We start from the raw sequence: 20511 nt of genomic DNA, 5'->3' as shown, positions 1-20511 counted from the left end.
ACTGGGCTAATGGTAAGATTCTTGGTAGTGTGGATGAGCAGAGAGATTTCGGTGTCCATGTGCATAGATCACTGAAAGTTGCCACCCAGGTTGATAGGGTTGTTAAGAAGGCGTACAGTATGCTAGGTTTTATTGGTAGAGGGATTGAGTTTCGGAGCCATGAGGTCATGTTGCAGGTGTACAAAACTCTGGTGCGGCCGCACTTGGAGTATTGCGTACAGTTCTGGTCACCGCATTATGGGAAGGATGTGGAAGCATTGGAAAGGGTGCAGAGGAGATTTACCAGGATGTTGCCTGGTATGGAGGGAAGGTCTTATGAGGAAAGGCTGAGGGACTTGAGGCTGTTTTCGTTAGAGAGAAGAAGGTTAAGAGGTGACTTAATAGAGACATACAAGATGATCAGAGGATTAGATAGGGTGGACAGTGAGAGCCTTTTTCCTCGAATGGTGATGGCTAGCATGAGGGGACATAGTTTTAAATTGAGGGGTGATAGATATAGGACAGATGTCAGAGGTAGGTTCTTTACTCAGAGAGTAGTAAGGGCGTGGAATGCCCTGCCTGCAACAGTAGTAGACTCACCAACTTTAAGGGCATTTAAATGGTCATTGGATAAACATATGGATGATAATGGAATAGTGTAGGTTAGATGGGCTTCAGATTGGTTTCACAGGTCGGCGCAACATCGAGGGCCGAAGGGCCTGTACTGCGCTGTAATGTTCTATGTTCTAAGCTGTGAGCTACCCCATGATTCAATACAGTGATCACTGCTTTTCCCTTTAAACACAAATATCCTGCACTTGGCAATAGGGAGCACAAGTTGAGGGTGATACTCTTTACAATATTGCAGAATTTTCAGAAGAGGACAGTAACAGACTTAGAACAAAGAACAAAGAAAATTATACAAGTGAAAGGAGGTAGATATCGGGGAGACGTCAGAGGTAGGTTCTTTACTCAGAGAGTGGTCCGGGCGTGGAATGCATTGCCAGAGAGGGTAGTGGAGTTGGCCTCATTAGGGGCATTTAAGCGGCTATTAGATAGGCATATGGATGATAGTATAAGGTAGTGGTGGAGGTTAGATAGACCTTAGGTTTAGGGTAAAAGTTCAGCACAACACCGTGGGCCGAAGGCCCTGTTGTGCTGTACTGTTCTATGTTCTATGTTCTAAAATTACAGCACAGGAACAGGCCCTTTGACCCTCCAAGCCTGCGCCGATCCAGATCCTCTATCTAAACCTGTTGCTTATTTTCCAAGGATCTGTATCCCTCTGCTCCCTGCCCATTCATGTATCTGTCTTGATACATCTTAAATGATGCTATCGTGCCCGCCTCTACCACCTTCGCTGGCAACGCGTTCCAGGCACCCACCACCCTCTGCATAAAGAACTTGCCACGCATATCTCCCTTAAACTTTTCCCCTCTCACCTTGAAATCGTGACCCCTAGTAATTGAGTCCCCCAGTGTGGGAAAAAGCTTCTTGCTATCCACCCTGTCTATACCTCTTATGATTTTGTAGACCTCAATCAGGTCCCCCCTCAACCTCCGTCTTTCTAATGTAAATAATCCTAATCTACTCAACCTCTCTTCATAGCTAGCGCCCTCCATACCAGGCAACATCCTGGTGAACCTCCTCTGCACTCTCTCCAAAGCATCCACATCCTTTTGGTAATGTGGCGACCAGAACTGTACACAGTATTCCAAATATGGTCGAACCAAAGTCCTATATAACTGTAACATGACCTGCCAACTCTTGTACTCAATGCTCCAGAGGGACATACTGAAATGGGCAGGTTCAGTTTAATGTGGTTAAATCTGAAATGACCCAAGTTGAGCGAAACCTGATGTGGAGACATCTTCATATAAATGGTATTATTTTGAGGGAAATATAGTGAGAGCCTAGGAGGCATATTTACAAATCCTTGTAGGTGCTAGGTCAAGTTGGTAAGATGGTTAAGTAGCTGTACAAAACATATGGCTTTTTAAATGGGGACATAGAAACATAGAAGATAGAAGTGGGAGGAGGCCATTCAGCCCTTCAAGCCTGCTCCGCCATTCTTCACGATCATGGCTGATTGTCCAACTCATTAGTCCAATCCTGCTTTCTCCCCATAGCCTGTGGTAATGAATTCCACAGGCTCACTCTTTGGGTGAAGAAATGACTCCTCATCTCTGTCCTAAATCGTCTACCCCCAATTCCTCATACTGTGCCCCACAGTGACACACCCACCATCAGGAACATCCTCCCTGCATCTACCCTGTTCAGTCCTGTTAGAATTTTATAAGTCTCTATGAGATCCACCCATCAACCGCATCAGCCCCCCAATTCATCTGAACTCTTGTGAAAACAATCCCAACCTAGTCAATCTCTCTTCATACATCAAACCCACCATCCCCGTAATCAGCCTGGTAAACCTTCGCTGCACTCCCTCGAGGATAACAGCATCCTTCCTCAGAAAAGGAGACCAAAACTGCACACAATATTCCAGGTGTGGTCTGACCAAGGCCCTGTATGACTGCAACCACACACCCCTGCTCCTGTACTCAAAACCTCTCGCAATGACATTGAACATAACAACAAAGAAGCCAGGCTGAACATTTGTAGACCACGGTTCATCCCTAGCTGGAGCTTTGTGTATAATTTAGGAAGGTTGCAAAAGCCTGGAGGTAGTACAGGGTAGGTTTAGCAGCAATCAGATAGAAAGAGTGGAGAAGACCATAAGACAATAAGAAATAGGAACGGGCTGGGTCATTCGGGCCCTCGAGCCTGCTCTGCCAATTCTTGGCTGATCCAGATCCAACAATCCACATGTCCACTTTCTTGCCCTTTCCTAATAACCCTCGATTCCCTGACTGATCATGAATTTATCTCGGCCTTAAAGATATACAAGGAATCTCTCCCCATAGCTCTCTGTGGCAAGGAGTTCCAAAGATACTCAACCGTCAGAGAAGAAATTCCTCCTCATCTCAGTCTTAAATTGGCACCCCTTTATTCCGAGACAGTGCCCTCTGATACTGGACTCTGCCATGAGGGGAAACATCCTCTCAGCATGAGCCTAACAAGTCCCTTAAGAATCCTGTATGTTTCAATAACATTGTCTCTCATTCTTCCAAACTCCAGTGAGTAGAATTGCTCATAAGACATTCCCTCCATACTGGGAATCATTGTTGTGCCTCAATCTTCCCTTAAATAAGGGGATCAAACTGCTCACAGTACTCCAGACGTGGTCTCACCAGCACCTTGTACAGTTGCAGCAAGACTTGCCTACTTGCATTCTCCAACCCCCCTGAAATAAGGACAAATATTCCATTAGCCTTCCTGATTACCTGCTGTACCTGTGTGCTAACTTTCTTGTTTTTGCGTACTTATACCCGAGTCCTTTGTGTTGCAGCTTTCTGCAATTTTTCCCCATTTAAATAATACTGTTATTTTGATCTCCCTTTCAAATGAATAACGTTACATTTTCCCACATTATACTCCATTTACCAACTTTTTGCCCATTTCTCAATTCCTCTGTCACCTGTTTGTATCCCTTTCACAACTTGCTTTCCACCTATTTTTATATTGTCTGCAATATGACAGGCTACAGTACTTGCTTCCTTCCTCCAAGTCATTAACGTATATTATTATGGTCCCTGCACTGATCCCTGTGGAACCCCGCAGGTTACAGGTGACTAACCTGAAAGAATAACGCTTTATGCCCACTTGCTGTTTCTTGCCAAGAGACTACCTCCAATTCTGTGGGCTGTCATCTTATGGCTGAACGTTTTGTAAGGTACCTTGTCAAATGCCTTCAGGAAGTCCAAATACAACACATTTACTGATTCCCCTCTATCCACTCTAGTTGAGACTGCCTTGAATATTCTAATAAATTAGTCAAATGCAATTTTCCTTTCATGAAGCCATGCTGACTCTAATTGATGAGATTATGACTTTACAAATGTTCTGCAGTTACGTCTTCAATAATTGACTGCAATACTTTTCCAACAATAGATGTAAGGCTAATCAGTCTACAACTGGGATTGTTCTCCTTACAGCAGAGGATGTTAAGGAAATAGGTCATTTTTATTTCTTCCTGGGATGTGGGCATTGATGGCAAGGTCAACATTTGTTGCCCATCCTGAACTGCCTTAAGAAGCTGCTGATGAGCTACCTTTTGGAATATAACCCTTATGATCTTTCAGTCGCAGTTTAGTATAACTGACAGGTCTTGCTTGGCCATTTCAGAGGGCAGTTAAGAGTCAACCACATTTTTGCTAGAGAAAATGAAGAGGAATGCTTCCGAGGCTTATGATGTTCCAAAATTTCCAAATAGTAATGTGACTTGAAGAACATTCAGCTGTATTGCAATGGAGAAAAGGTTAGGTTGGGAGATTAAAGTACATCATGCTTTAAAATTACAAATACTGGCATGAAGGGATGATTGATTACTTTTGTAATTTGAATGGGTGATGTGGGAGAAGAGAGTGATTTACACGATATTAGAAGCAGCATCTCAAGTAGGTAAGGCTATAAATAAAGTGGACGGAATATTGGAATTTATGCTAAGAGACACAGAAGTGTCGAGGTACAATATTAAATCCAGAAAGGGCTTAGTGAGCTTGCTAACTCAATTTTTTTCAAATTTATTTCTGAGACATGGGCATTGCTGGCTGGGCCAGCATTTCATGACCATCCCTAATTGCCCTTGAGAAGGTGACTGTGAACTGCCTTTTTAAAATCACTGCAGTCCATGTGCTGTAGAAAGACCCACAAAGCACTTAGGGAGAGAATTCCAGGATTTTGACCCAGCGACGCTGAAGGAACAGCAATATATTTCCAAGTCAGGATGTGAGTGGCTTGGAGGGGAACTTGGAGGAGGTGGTGTTCCCATGTACCTGCCGCCCTTGCCCTTCGAGATGAATGTGGTCATGGGTTTGTAAAGGTGGTGTCAAAGAATCTTTGGTGAATTTCTGCAATGCATCTTGTAGTTTGTACACACTGCTACTACTGAGCATCGGTGGTGGAGGGAGTGGATGTTTGTGGATGTTGTGCTAATCAAGCGGGCTGCTTTGTCCTGGATAGTGTCAAGCTTCTTGAGTGTTGTTGGAGCAGCACCCATCCAGCTAAGTGGGGAGTATTCCATCACACTCCTGACTTGTGCCTTGTAGATGGTGGACAGGTTTCAGGTGCCAGGTTAGTTGCTCACTACAATATTCATGGCCATTGACCGGTTCTTATAGCCACTGTTTATGTGGTGAGTCAGGTTGAGTTTCTGGTTAAAGGTAACTGCCAGGGTGTTGATAGTGGGGGATTTAATGATGGTAACATTATTGAATGTCAAGAGGTAGTGGTTAGATTGTCTGTTATTGGAGATGGTCATTGCCTGCCATGTGTATGTGCAAATGTTACTTGCCACTTGTCAGCCCAAGACTGGATATTGTACAGATCTTCCGGTCTTTGAACATGGACAGGTTCAGTATCTAAGGAGTCCCAAATGGTGCTGAACATCCCCACTTCTGACCTTATGATAGAGGGAAGGTCATTGATGAAGCAACTGAAGATGGTTGGACCCAGGACACTATCCTGAGGAACTCCTGCAGAGATAGCCTGTTGCTGAGATGACTGACCTCCAACAAACACAACCATCTTCCTATGGGCCAGGTAGGCCTCTAACTAGTAGAGTGTCCCCTGATAACCATTGATTCCAGTTTTGCTCAGGCTCCTCGATGCCACACTCGGTCAAATGCAGCCTTGATGTCAAGGGCTATCACTCTCACCTCACCTCTGGAATTCAGCTCTTTTGTCCATGTTTGAACCAAGGCTGTAATGAGGTCAAGAGCTGAGTGGCCCTGGCGGAACCCAAACTGGGCGTCACTGAGCAGGTTATTGCTGAGCTGGTGCTGTTTGATAGCACTGTTGATGACACCTTCCATCACTTTACTGATGTTTGAGTAGACCGATGGGGTTGTAATTGGTTTGGTTGGACTTGTCCTGCTTTTTGTGTACTGGACAGACCTGGGCACTTGTCCACATTGTCAGGTTGATGCCAGTGTTGTAACTGTACTAGAATAGCTTGGCCAGGGGAGTGACAAGTTCTGAAGCACAAGTCTTCAATACTATTGCTGGAATGTTGTCAGGGCCCATAGCTTCTGCAGTATCCAGTGGTTCCAACCATTTCTTGATATAACATGGAATGAATTGAAGGGGCTATAGACTGGTATCTGTGATGCTGGAGATAACTGGAGGAGTAGGGGATGGATCCGGTTTCAATACATCCCTGCTCTTGTATCCTAGCACTGCCAAAATGAAAATGAGCATTTGTCTTCCTAACTGCCAACCGAACTTGCATATTTGTCTTAAGAGAATCCTGGGCTAGGTCTCCTAAGTCCCTTTGTGCTTCAGATTTCTGAAGCCCTTCTGCTTTTGGAAAATCATCTACATCTCTATTCTTCCTACCAAAGTGGAAAACCTTACATTTTCCCATATTTTATTCAATCTGCCACTTCTTTGCCCACTCTCCTATCCTGTCCAAGTCCTTCTGCAGCCTCCCCACTTCCTCAGCACTACCTGTTCCTCCACCTGTGTCATCTGCAAACCCAGCAACAATGCCCTCAGTTTTTCATCCAGATTGTTAATGCATTACATGAATAGTTGTGATCCCAACACTGACCCCTGTGAAACTCTACTAATCACTGGCTGCAATCCTGAAAAAGACCCCTTTATGCTTCTGCCAGTTAGCCAATCCTCTATCTACATCAGTACCTTGCCCCTAACACCATGGGGTCTTATCTTAATTAGCAGCCTCCTATGTGGCAGCTTGTCAAAGGCCTCCTGGAAATCCAAATAGATCATGTCCACTGGTTCTCCTTTGTCTAACTTGCTCATTACCTCCTCAAAAGAATTCTAACAGATTTGTCAGGCATGACCTCCCCTTGATGAAGCCATGCTGACACAGCCCTACTTTACCACACACTTCCAAGCACTCCACGATTTCATCCTTAATAATGGACTCTAAAATGTGACCATTGACCAAGGTCAGGCTAACTGGCCTATAATTTCCTGTAACAAAAATCAAAATTACTGGAAAAGTTCAGCATGTCTGGCAACATGGTTCTGAGGAAGGGCACTCAAATAAAAATGTTAACTCTGCACGAATGCTGCCAGATCTGCTGTGCTTTTCCAGCAATTTCTACTTTTGTTTGATTTAGAGCATCCACAGTCCTTTCGGTTTTCTATCATTTCCTGTCTTCGGCCTCCCTCCCTTCTTAAATAGGGTATTACATTAGCCATTTTCCAGTTATTTGGGACCTTTCTTGACTCCAGTGATTCCTGAAAGATCACCACTGTGTCCACAATCTCCCCAGCTATCTCCTTCAGAACCCTGGGGTGTAGTCCATTTAGTCCGGGTGATTTATCCACCTTCAGACCTTTCAGCTTCCCCAGTACCTTCTTCTTAGTGACGGCCACAACACTCACTTCTGCCCCATGACTCTTAAAGAATTGGTATGCTATTGGTATCTTCCACTATAAAAACTGATGCACAGAGTCAGTTTCTTCACCATTTCTTTGTTCCCCATTACAACTTCTCCTGCTTCATTTTCCACCAGTCCAATGTCCATTCTCACCCCCCTCTGACCTTTTATATACCTAAAAAAAACTTGCAGACTTCTATATTACTAGCTAGTTTGCTCTCATTATTTCATCTTTTCCTCCGTTATTGCTTTCTGATATGCTCTCTGCTGTTTTTAAAGGCTTCCCACTAATCTTCACCACATTGTATGCTGTTTCTTTTGCTTTGATGTGGTCTCTGACTTCCCTTGTCAGCCATGGTTGCCTCATCCTCCCCTTAACGTCTTCTTCTTTGGGATGAATTTCTGCTGTGCCTCCTGAATTACTCCCAGAAACTCCTGCCATTGCTGCTCCACTGTCTTCCCTGCTAGGCTCCCCTTCCAATCAACTCTGACCATTGTATTTGTAGTGACCTTTACTCAATTGTAATACCGTTACATCTGATTCCAGTTTCTCCCTCAAACTGCAGGGTGAATTCTGTCATATTATGATCACTGTCTCCTAGGGATTCCTTCACCTTCAGCTCCCTTATGAAGTCTGCCTGTTTACACATCGCCAAATCCAGAATTGCCTGCTCCCTTAGTCGGCTGTAGCACAAACTTCTCAAAACAAAACACATCTCGTAGACATTCACGATTTCCTTTTCTTAGGAACTGTGACATATTTCCAAGCCAGGATGAGGAGTTCCACACCCAAGTCTATTTTTAACCCCTTTTTTACTACCCCTCTGCCTCGATTTCCATGTCCTCTTTTCTCTATCATTTAAGACATTATTTTAATTAACTTTTGAAGTGTGAGGATGTTGCTAGCCATGCAATCATTCATTGCTCATTTCTGGGTGACCCAAGAAACTCGTGGTTGGATTTGAAGCATACAGTCTGCGTGGTAAAGGTATTCCCACAATGCTATTAGCGAGCTCCACAACATTAGTCAAATGATTAATATACAGAAATAGCCTAACACTGTGTTGAGAATGGAGGATGTGTATTTGGAAGGGCCTTAAAAATGAGATATTAACTAACTATGTTGCTGTGCAATCGCTCATCTGTTGGAAATGCCAGGTTTCAGAGATGCTGTCAAAGCAATCTCGATGTCCTGCTCCACTACTACGTGCGGATAAAACATGTTGCAATCATGACATTGTACAGCCAACATGGTGGATGCAGCAGTTTTATTTCTGGATGATGTCAGGTTTGTGTGTGTATAGTGGAATTCATCCAGCTGCCATTTAAAAATAAATCCATCATGAGATCCACCATAAATCCAACATTTATTGCCCATCCTTATCTGCCCTTGAAAATGTGGGGTTAAGGTTAGTCCTTACGAAATAGGCAATTCAAGGGGAGATGGCTAGGGATGGTTAGATTTTCTTGTATCGATTGGGCTATTGGTTGACATGATTGTTAGTTGCCACTTATCATAAAATCTGAATATTGTCCAGATCTTTTTGAAAATTAACTTGGCCTCCTTAAGTATCTGAAGAGTCATGATTGGTGCTGAACATTGTTTGCTGATGATTGTAGTTTGGCACTGTGGGACAACCCACAGCACATGGACTGCAGCGGTTCAAGAAGGCAGCTCACCACCACCTTCTTAAGGGGCAGCTAGGCACAGGTAATAAATACTGACCTAGCCAGTGATGCTCACTTGTACCACAGGAGAATGAAATAAAATAAACAGAACATCCCCATTTCTAACCTTATAGTAGATGGAAGGTCATTGATGAAGCAGCTGAAGATTGTTGAGCCTAGGACATTACCTTGAGGACCTCCTGCAGAGATGCCCTAGGACCAAGGTGATCAACCTTCAATAACACAAGAACTAGGAACAGACCACATCCCCATCACACCTCCTCTGCTATTCAATCACGGCTGATCTGGAGGCTTGAACTCTACTTTCCTGCTCACTCCCCATAATTTTGACTTCTAATTAGCCATACCTTTGTTAATCTCAACCTTTAATGTAATCAGCAACAGAACATCTACAAGCCTATTGTCTGTTTCCATACAGTATGACTATGACTAAGTGAAGTAATTTCTCCTGATCTCAATCTTTTAGAATAAGGAGCTGATCAGTCAAGTACGCCACCTCAATTTAAATTTCCTAAGTAGCAGATACTCTCTCTCTCTCTCTCTGTCTACTGTATCAAGCCCTTTCCAAATGTTGTATGTCCCAATGAGATTACCTATCGGTCTTCAAAACTCCAGAGAAAATAGGCCAATTTATTCAACCTGTCATCATACTGCCAGCAATAACATAGTTGCCCTAATTTACTGAACACTTACTATAATACCTCCAAAGTAAGCATATGCTTTCTTAATGTGGAGAGCAAAATCTTCGCATGCACTCACTACCCAAGATGTTGCCTCACCAAATTCCTGTACAATTATTGCCAATTCCTTTATTCTTCTTCTCCAATCTCCTTGTAATTCAGGCCAACATGTAATTTGCCTTCCAAATTGCTTGCTGCACCTGCATGCTCTATGTACAAGTACACCCAAATCTCTGAACTTTTCAAGTTCTACACCTTTTGAAAATATTCTGTCTTTCTATTCTAATGACCAAACTGAATAACTTCACACTTCCTCACAGTGTCAATATCTGGGGGAATTACATTGACCAGAAATTAAATTGGACTAGACATATAAATGTGGCTACGTGAGTCAGAGGTGTTACATAGGAACAGGCCATTCAGCCAACAAGCCTACTCCTCTATCTAGTATGATAACGGCTGATCTAACACTTCATTACCTTTTACCCAAACTATCCCCATAACCTTTATGCATAACCTCAAATTTATTAACCTCTACTTTATTTTTAAAATTGTGCCCCCTGGCTCTAAACTCCGCAACCATGGGAAATATCTTATGTGCATCTACCCTGTTGTATGAGCTTTAGGATTTTGTATGTTTAAATTAGATCACCTCTCATTCTTTGAAATGGCAAGAGAATACAAGCCCAATTTGCCCAATCTCTCTTTATAGGTCAGTCCTGCCATTCCAGGAACAAATCTGTGAACTTTCATTGCTTGATTGGCACCATATCCTCAAATATCTCCCCACCACCGATACTCAGTAGCAGCATTGCATACTATGTACAAGATGTACTGGAGAAATTCAAAGATCCTTAGACATCACTTTCCAAACTCAGTGTCATCTAGAAGAACAAGGGCTGCAGACACATGGGGGCACCACCTCCTGCAAGTGCCCCTATAAGGCACTCACTATTGTAACGTGGAAATATATTGCCATGCCTACGGTGTCACTGGGTCAAAATCCAGGAGTTCCTTCCCTAAAGGCATTGAGGGTCAACCGACAGCATATGGACTATGGTGGTTCAAGGCAGTGGCTCACTACCACCTTCTCTAAGAGATTGCAGGGTGACTTGGACAGGCTGGCTGAGTGGGCAAATACTTGGCAAATGCAATATAATGTGGATAAATGTAAGGTTATCTACTTTGGTTTCAAAAACAGGAAGGCAGTTACCTGAATAGTGGCAGTTTAGAAGAAGGTGAGGTACAACGAGACCTGGGTGTCATGGTGGAACAGTTGCTGAAGCAGTTTCGATCTCCTACTCCAAGGAAGGACATTCTTACAATTGAGGGAGTCCAGCAAACCAATTTCTGGGATGGCAGGACTGACATATGAGGAAAGACTGGTTCGACTGGGCTTGTATTCACTGGAATATAGAAGAATGGGGGAGGGATCTCATTGAAACATAAAATCCTGATGGGACTGGACAGGCTAGTTGTGGGAAGAAAGTTCCTGATGTTGGGGGAAGTCCAGATCAAGGGGTCACAGTCTAAGAATCAGGGGTAAGCCATTCAGGATTGAGATGAGGAAGAATTTCTTCACCCAGAGAGTTGTGAACCTGTGGAGTTCTCTCCCACAGGAAGCTATTGGGGTCAGATCATTAGATATATTCAAGAGGGAGCTGGTCATGACCCTGCTGCTAAACGGCTCAAGGGGTATGGGGAGAGGGTGGGAATGGGATACTGGGATTGCATAATCAGCCACAATCACACCGAAAGATGGTGCAGGCTTAAAGAGCTGAATGGCCTATTCCTGCACCTACTTTCTATGTTTCTTAAGGGCAACTAGGTAAGGGCAAGAAATGCTGGCCAGCCAGTGATGCTGATGTCCAAGTGAATTTAAAAAAAAAACTCCCACTTTAGCAATAGTATCTTTCCTGAGAAAAGGAGACCAAACTGCATAAAATACTCCACGGCAGACTAACCAAGTTTCTATACATTGAGGCACGACTTCACTACTCCTGTACTCAAATGTACTTGCAATAAAGGCGAACATTTTATTAATCTTCCTAATAGTTTGCTGCATCTGTATGTTAGCTTTCAGTGACTTATTGAAAAGGTCACCCAGGTCCCTTTGAACATTTACACTTTGCAAAATCTTACAATGTAAGAAATAATCTACCACATCTGTTCCGCCTTCCAAAGTGTATAACCTCACATTTTTCCACATTATATTCCATTTATCATGTCCTTGCCCAATCACGAAGCCTGTCAAATCCTCCAAAATGTTCTACATCTTCCTCACAAGGTACATTGACACTTAGCTTTGTATCTTTGGGAAACATTATATTTGGTCTCTACAGCAAAATCATTGATATACATAGTGAACAGAGGACCAAGTACTGATCCTTGTGGTACATTACTAATCTGAGAGTCTGGCAATGAGAGAATGATCCATTTATTCCTACTGCCTGTTTTCTATCTGTAAAGATGACAGGTTAGATCTCATAAGGCTAGCTGGCCTTTAATTCCAAAAATGCATTTTTAAATTAAAAATGTGTCCTATTACAGAGACAAAATAACTGCACCTGTGAATTCAGTGACTGGCTGACAAGATTTCTGTGGCACAGATTGGATGCAACACCTAAAGATGTCAAAGGAGGTTCAAAAAAACTGGACTGTGATCTCATGTCTAAAAGATCATGTGGACTGATGACATCCTGCTTGACAGCAAGCCACACCCTGTAGTTTGGGTCCCAAAACTTCAGATACATTGAGGTTCAAAGGGAAGAACAAAGGTGGTGGAAAGATGGCACTTGGTAATCAGCATGTGGTTTACTAGCCCACATTTGACCTGATTTTGTGAGGTTCAGAGTCAGTGTTGATTATTGCTAGGCCAAATCTCCACCATCTGTATATCACCATGTTGATTCTTGTGCTGCTTATGTCTTGTCAGTCAAGCAGGACATATTCAACAGTAGTATTGGAGGAGTTTAGGATATTGGCTCAGAGATATAATTTCTGAGTGTGACTTCATCTGCCTTTCTCAACGTTCCTTGCAATCTTCTAGCTACTTTGCAAGATCAACTGAGTAAAGCAAATTATATTTCTGGTCAAACCAGGTGATCTCTTTTTTTTGAAAAATTCACTTGTGGGACTTGCTAACTGACCAGCATTTATTGAATGTCCCTAGTTGCCCTTGAGGTGGTGCTGGTGAGCTGCCTTCTTGAAATGCTGCAGCTCACATGCTTGACCCACAATGCCCGTAGGAAGGGAATTCCAGGATTTTGACCAGTGACACTGAAGGAACACCAATATATTTCCAAGTCAGGATGGTGAGTGACTTACAGGGGAACTTGTGCTGTCCTTGTCCTTCTAGATGGAAGTGATTGTGGATTTGATTGGTGTTGTCAAAGGACCTTGAGTGAGTTTCTTCAGTGCATCTTCTAGATAGTACACACTGCTACTGAGCATCGGTGGTGGAGGGAGTGGATGTGGTGCCAGTCAAGTGAGCTACTTTTTCCTGGATGGTGTCAAACTTCTTGTCGTGTTGGAGCTGCACCCATCCGAGCAAGTAGGGAGTATTCCATTGCACTCCTGATTTATACCTTGTAGATGGTGGACAGGCATGTCTGGTGGAAGTTACATGCTGCAGTACTTCTAGCCTCTGACCTGCTCTTGTAGCTACTGCATTTAAAAAGCACCAGTTCAACAGAAACCCCAGGATATTGATAGTGGGGTATTCATGGCAGATGGACATTCAGACCTAGGTCTCTCGCTTCCCTAACACCCCTCAATACTCTTTCACTGTGACCTCCCAAATGCATCACCTCATATTTTTCCAGTTGCTATTTTTCTACCCATGCTGACCCGTCCATTGATATTTTCCTGCAATCCACAGCTATTTTCCTCAGTAATCTTGCAAATATCTTGATGATAAATACCCCTTACAGTTATACTCAAATCAGCAACATATCCCACAACAAATGGGTTATCCAACCAGGTGGAGCTCCACCGGAAACAGTCTTTGCATAAAGTAACCAGGAAACATTACCCTTTGGCTCAGTGTTAGGAAACAATTTTGTATGCAGCTTGCTGAAATCCTTACATCTTTTGTAATTTCATAGAATCTCTACAGAGCTGAAAGAGGCCATACAGTCTATCAAGCCCACACTAACCCTCGAAAGAACATCCCACCCAGACCCACCACTACTCATGGTTAACCCACCCACCTGCACATTACGGGACAATTTAGCATAGCCATCCACCTAACCCGCATATCTTTGGACTGTGGGAGGGAAATCCACGCAGACACGGGGAGAACGTGCAAACTCCACACAGACAGTCGCCCAAGGGTGGAATTGAACCCGGGTTTCTGGTGCTGTGAGACAGCAGTGCTAGCCACTGAGCCACCGTGCCACACGAGTCTTTATCAAAATCCTTGCTATAAACCATGTAGACTCAATCAACTACACTGTCCTCATCAATCCTCCTTGTTATTTCCTCAAAATATTCAATGGTGTTAGTCAGACACAATTGATGGGGAAGAGATGGTGTAGTGGTAACATCAGTGAGCTGGAAATCCAGAGCCCTGGGCTAATGTGGCTAGGTGGTATATTCAAAACTGCCAAATTTGAAATCAATAAAAAAAAATTGGAATAAAATGCTAGTCTATTGGCAACCATCTTCAATTATCATTTAAAAAAAACCCATCTGGTTCACTAATATCACTTGGGGAAGAAATTCTGCCAGCTTTCCCTGGTCTGGCCTACATGTGACTCCAGACTCTCAGCTGACTCTTGTCTTCTGGCAACAAAGTAGGGATGCCAACACATGCTGGCCTAGACAACACCAACCACGTCCCAGGAATGAATTAAAAAGAGGGACAAATCTTTCTTTTTCCAAGTGATAGTTTTTCTTAAAAAAAATTTCAGAACACATTCTAATAATTTGCCCACTACCACCCATTCTCATTGAAATATACTCGATTCTTAAGGGGCTTGACAGGGTAAATGCTGAGCAAATATTTCCTCTCATGAAAGAGTCTAGGACCAGAAGGCATAATCCCAGAATAAAAGGGTGCCAATTTAAGACTGCGGTGAGGAGGAATTTACTCTCTCAGCGGTTTGAAAATCTTTGGAACACCTCGCCACAAATCTGTGGGGGCAGTGTTCTGGTGTATACCGAAGGTTGCAATCAATAGATTCTTGATCACTCAAGAAATCAAGGGTTACAGGGAAAGGGCAGGAAAGTGGACGTGAGGAATGTCAGATTAGCCATGATCCTATTGAACGGTACAGCAGGCTCAAGAGGCCAAATGGCCTCCTCCTGTTCCAATTTCTTATCATTCTTACTGGCCCGTAATTATTTTGTCTACTCTGGCTCCCTCTTTAAAAAAAGAGTAACACGTTAGCTGTTCTTCATTCCTCCATGGGACACACACAGCAGTTAGTGACACGCGCACAGGGTCACGGGCACTTTCCTGCATGTGCACACGCGCGCACACAGGGGCGCGGGCACTTTCCGGCGTGTACACGCGCACACACACAGGTACTTCCCTGTATACACACACACACATACAGGAACAACAGTTAATGACACCCACAGAGACACTTTGCTCACCTGGCCGGCCGGCCAGCCAGCTCGGAGGATAGGAAGCACAGACTTTTCGCTTGTTAAGAGTGCAGAGAGTTGCAAAGATCTCGCACCCCACCCTGTTGCTGTCTGAGTTCTGCGCTCTCTCTACCTGCTGCTTCCAGCTGAGTTGAGGCGAGAGAGGTTGCTGCCGGCCCCTTGAAGCGGCTCACGGACAGATCAAGTTGCACAGGGCCCCAGCCTAGGGTCGCAACCTGCCGCCGGCCAGATCCAGGAAACCTGCTCCGACCCCGGAGGAACCTGGAATCTCCACATCCGGTGAAGGGAGCTCGTCCCTCCCAGGAAGGTGTGGAGGCTTTCGGCAGGCACACCCACACTGATCAAGTTAACAAAGTTTCACCCAACTGGAAAGTCAGGGCTCGCTAAACTTCACATGAAACTGCACAGCAAGCAATTTATAAAGGTGATAGCAAGAATAGCAGATGCTGGAGGAACACAGTAGGTCGGGCAGCATCAGAGGGGCAGGAGTCACCGTTTAGGATCGGGACTGTTCCCGAAACGTCGACTTTCCTGCTCCTCTGATGCTGCCTGACCTGCTGTGTTCCTCCAGCTCCACACTATGTTAACTCATCTTTTAAAGGTGTCTGCTCGGGTTTATTGAGCTCAATAAGCCAGTCTGACACTTTCCCCGGATTGCCGTGAAATCACTGGAAATTATAGGATGAATGTGATAATTAGTGAAAAAGACAAAAGTACATATTTAAAATAATGTTTCATATTGCTAATCGGAGTGGAGATGAAAAGGCTATTTTCCGGAGTAGGAAAAGCATCCCTACGTGCCAGAAAATCGGCAGCAAGCCAAATCTACCATTGTGCCTGTTGGTACTTGATTTCACCTGGTGGGAACGAAGGTCCGTGTTCAGTCCTGTACTGTAGCAATCTGGATTCCAATCCAGTCAGTCACTTCCACTGAATCCCAACCTTCCCATTTTCTCCTGCACAAACATTCTAGGATTATTTCTTTCACCCAACTCCAAACTGAATTTTGTCAGCTTCCTCTCCTGAAGACATTAACTGGTGTAAAATTATCCATTGTCGACAGGGCCCTCAATCGGGTCCAACCCATCTTCCGCACTTCTGCCTTCACCCCTTCTCTTCCCTCCCGCAACAGCGATAGGGTTCCCCTTATCCTCACCTACCATTCCACCAGTATCCACATCCAGAAGATCATCAGACGCCATTTCTGCCACCTCAAGCAAGATGCCACCACCAGACACATATTCCCCTCCCCTCCCTTGTCCGCTTTCCGCAGGGACTGTTCCCTCCGGGACACCCTGGTCCACGCTTGCTTCACCCCCAACACCTCCCCACAGCCCTACGGCACCTTCCCCTGTAACCAGCGAAGGTGCAACACCTGCCCATTTACCTCCTCCCTCCTCACTATCCAAGGGCCCAAACATACCTTCCAGGTGAAGCAACACTTCACCTGCACTTCCAAGAATCTAGTCTACTGCATTTGCTGCTCACAATGTGGTCTCCTCTACATTGGGGAAACGAAGCGTAGACTTGGTGACTGCTTCACAGAACATCTACGTTCTGCTCGCAAAAAAGACCCTGAACTACCTATTGCTTGCCACTTCAATGCACCACCCTGCTCTCTGGCTAACATCCCTGTCTTCGGCTTGCTACAGTGTTCCAGTGAAGCCCAACGCAAGCTGGAAGAACAACACCTCATTTTCCACTTGGGGACCCTACAGCCCTCCGGACTCGATATTGAGTTCAATAATTTTAGGGCCTAAACTCTCCCATGTCCCAGCCCCCCACCCCACACACCAGGCCTTGTTACCACATAGCCTGCCTTTACACACCCTCTGTTGTTAGTCACTAACAGTCCCCATTAACAACTACTCACCCTCCCAGCCTGATCGTTAGCAACTCCTTTGTCTGTCCAACTGTCCTTCTCTCTCTTCGGGCTCTATCCTATTGTTTACTCCCTACCTCACCCACCTCCCTATTTTCTGCATATAAACTGACGTTTTCCCAGCCATCATCAGTTCTGAGGAAGGGTCACCGGACCCGAAACGTTAACTCTGTTTTCTCCTCCACAGATGCTGCCAGACCTGCTGAGCTTTTCCAGCAACTTTGTTTTCGTTCCTGATTTACAGTATCCGCAATTCTTTTGGTTTTTATTTTGTAAAATTATTCTACCTGGATCAGGCATTCTTAAATACATCACACCTTATTGGTTATCCAGTCAGCATGCTGAGTGTTTACTGACATTAGATGTGTTTTTCCGACTGTCGGCAATGGATTCATGGTCATCATCAGACTCTTAATTCCAGATATTTATTGAATTCAAATTTGGTAGATTCCACACCAATCCTGCTGGAGATGGTGGCCAGTCAGGCGTGGTGGCCGTACTGGAATAGTGGTAATGTAATAATATCTCTGGGCTAGTAATCCAGAACACTCAAGCTAATGCTGTTGGGGACATGGGTTCAAATTCTATGAGTGCAATTTGAGTTCAATATAAAAAAATCTGGCAGGTGATGGAGAGTCCTGTGGTGCAGTAATAGCGTCCCTACCTCTGAACAGGGAAACCCAGATTTAAGTTGGTGCTAGGCTCAAATGAGGGAAGGAATGAAAGGACAAAGGAGATAAGTCAATGGCTGAAGAGGCACAGTAATGAGCAGGGATTCAGGTTTTGGATCATTGGGATCTCCTACGGCAGAAAAGACCTGTTTAAAAAGAATGGATTGATTTCACCCGAACTGGAAGGGACCAATATCCTGGAGGGGATATTTGCAAATTCTATTAAGGGAAACTGTAAACTATTAGAGAAGGGGTATAGAGGGATCCTAAGTAGCACAGCAAATGGAAAGATAGATGAGGATAGTTTTGAATTTGGAAAGAACAACTTAATTAAAAAAGACAGACAAGAACAAGTCAGCAAATGAGGTAGCACTGAAGAATTAAACAGCATTTATTTCAGAGCAAAGGATCTTACAGGTAAGGCTAATGAACTCAGGGAATGTTTGGCAAGTCAATGCTGTCGGTTTCAGATGTTATAGGAAGAATAGAAAGGGTGACAGAAGAGGAGGGTGAGTGGCATTTTCGATTAAGGAAAACATTATGCTGTAACAAAAGAGATATTTCTGAAAAATCGTCCAATGAAATTAAAAATAACAAAGGAATGATAACCTTCATGGGATTGTAGCATAGCCCTCCCACTAGTCAGAGGGAAATTGAGGAGCAAATATGTTGAGAGATTTCAGATATATGTAAGAATAATGAAGTTGTAATATTGGTGATTTTAATTTTCCAAACATTGACTGGGACTACCACAGTGATAAAGGTTGGATGGTGAAGAATTTCTTACATGTGTTCAAGAAAATTTTCTTTATCAATATGTAAATATTCCTACTAAAGAGCAAAACCTGACCTTCTTTTGGGTAATAAAGCAGGGCAATTGACTGAATTGATGGTAGAGGAAAACTTTGGGTCTAGTGACCATAATTCTATTAGTTTTAAAATAGTTATGGAAAAAGGTTAAGCCTTCCATCAAAATTAAAGTTTTTAATTGGAGTATGGCAAATTTTAATGGTATGAGATAAGAACTTTCAAAAGTTGACTGGAGTGGACTGTTCGCAGGTAAAGGGATGTCTGACAAGTGGGAGGCTTTCAGAAGTGTGATAACAAGAGTTCAAGTCATTATGTTCCTGTTGGGAAAAAAGGTAAGCCTGGTAGGATTAGGGAACAATGGATGAATAAAGATGTTGAGGTTCTAGTCAAGAATAAAAAAAAATTATATATTGGATATAAACAACTGGTTTCAAATGCATCTCTTGAACAGTATAAATAGTGTAGGGTCATTCTTCAGAGGAAGATCAAGAAGGCAAAGAGATAGCTTTGGCAAATGCAGAGAAAGGATAGCCCTTATTGTCACGTGCACTCAAATAAGTGCAGTGAAAAGTTTGTAATGTCACATCTCAGCACCATCTTAGGTACAGGCTACCCAGGTACAGATACTTTAAGTGTTCTTACAGAATTGAAATAGTAGTTTAAAAAAAGACTAGCATGGGAATACAGAGTTTAAAAGTCCAGAATGAGATTAAAAAATGTCTTCAAAGTACTCAAGTCATTGTCCTTTTTTATTGAGTCCGTCCGTGCCCACCAGGCTTCAGAACTGCCTCCATGCGCTGGCCTCTGTCCCAGATTCGCCTTCAGAACTCGTTTCCACCCCCACCCCACCCAAGACCTGCCTGGGTTTGCTCTGCTCATGGTCAATGCTCCGGCCGCAACTTGGCTCCCAGCTCAGCCCACACTTGCTCTGCTCCAGCTCCGGCCGCAACTTGGCTCCCAGCTCAGCCCACACTTGCTTTGCTGTAGCTCTGACCGTGACTTGGCTCCCAGCACAGCCCACACTTGCTCTGCTCCAGCTCTGGCCGCGAGTTGGCTCCCAGCACAGCCCACACTTGCTCTGCTCCAGCTCCGGCCGTAACTTGGCTCCCAGCTCAGCCTGTGCACACTCTGCTGCCACTCCGGCCTCCAGCCGCAACTCACTTCTGGGACTCAGCCCGTGTTCACTCTGCTGCCACTCCAGCCACGACCCACTTCCGGGACTCAGCCGTCATGCTCTGCTCCCACTCCAGCCAGTTATAGAATTTCTTTGGATTATCCTTAAGTACATTAAGAGCAAAAAAGCAAATGGAGGGAGAGTAGGGCCCCTTAAAGATCAAAGAGGTCATCTTTATGTTGAACCACAGCAGATGGGAGAGATATTAAATGAATATTTTGCTTCAGTTTTTACTGTGGAGAAAGAAATGGAGGCTAGAGAACTCCAGGAAATAAATATTGATGTTTTGAAAACACTTCACATTACAGAGGAGGAAGTGCTGGAGGTCTCAGACGATATGAAGGTGGATAAATCTCCAGAACCTGATTTACTGTATCCCAGGACATTGTGGGATGTTAGGGAGGAAATTGTGGGGCCCCTAGCAGAAATATTTGTGTCATCTATAACTATGAGTGAGGTGGCAGATGACTGGAAAGTGGCTAATGTTGTACCTTTGTTTAAGAGAAGTTGTAAGGAGAAGCCTGGGAACTATAGACCTGTGAGT

At 44.0% G+C, this 20511-nt stretch overlaps 1 protein-coding gene across 1 annotated transcript in view; it reads right to left on the bottom strand.

The window, feature by feature from the left end:
• The window catches only part of LOC109917993 (protein FAM83H-like), an 88018-nt gene extending 72341 nt beyond the window's left edge, over positions 1 to 15677 (bottom strand). The window contains exon 1 of the mRNA XM_048617420.1: positions 15419 to 15677. The gene's annotated coding sequence lies outside the window, so the exon portion shown is untranslated. The remainder of the gene's footprint in view (positions 1 to 15418) is intronic.
• Between the last annotated feature and the right edge of the window lie 4834 nt (positions 15678 to 20511).

This window comes from Rhincodon typus, chromosome 2 (genome assembly GCF_021869965.1).
Source record: "Rhincodon typus isolate 14 chromosome 2, sRhiTyp1.1, whole genome shotgun sequence".
NCBI classification, from domain to species: domain Eukaryota; kingdom Metazoa; phylum Chordata; class Chondrichthyes; order Orectolobiformes; family Rhincodontidae; genus Rhincodon; species Rhincodon typus.
Note: the sequence above shows the minus strand (reverse complement) of the source record. Positions and strands in the feature narration are given on the sequence as shown.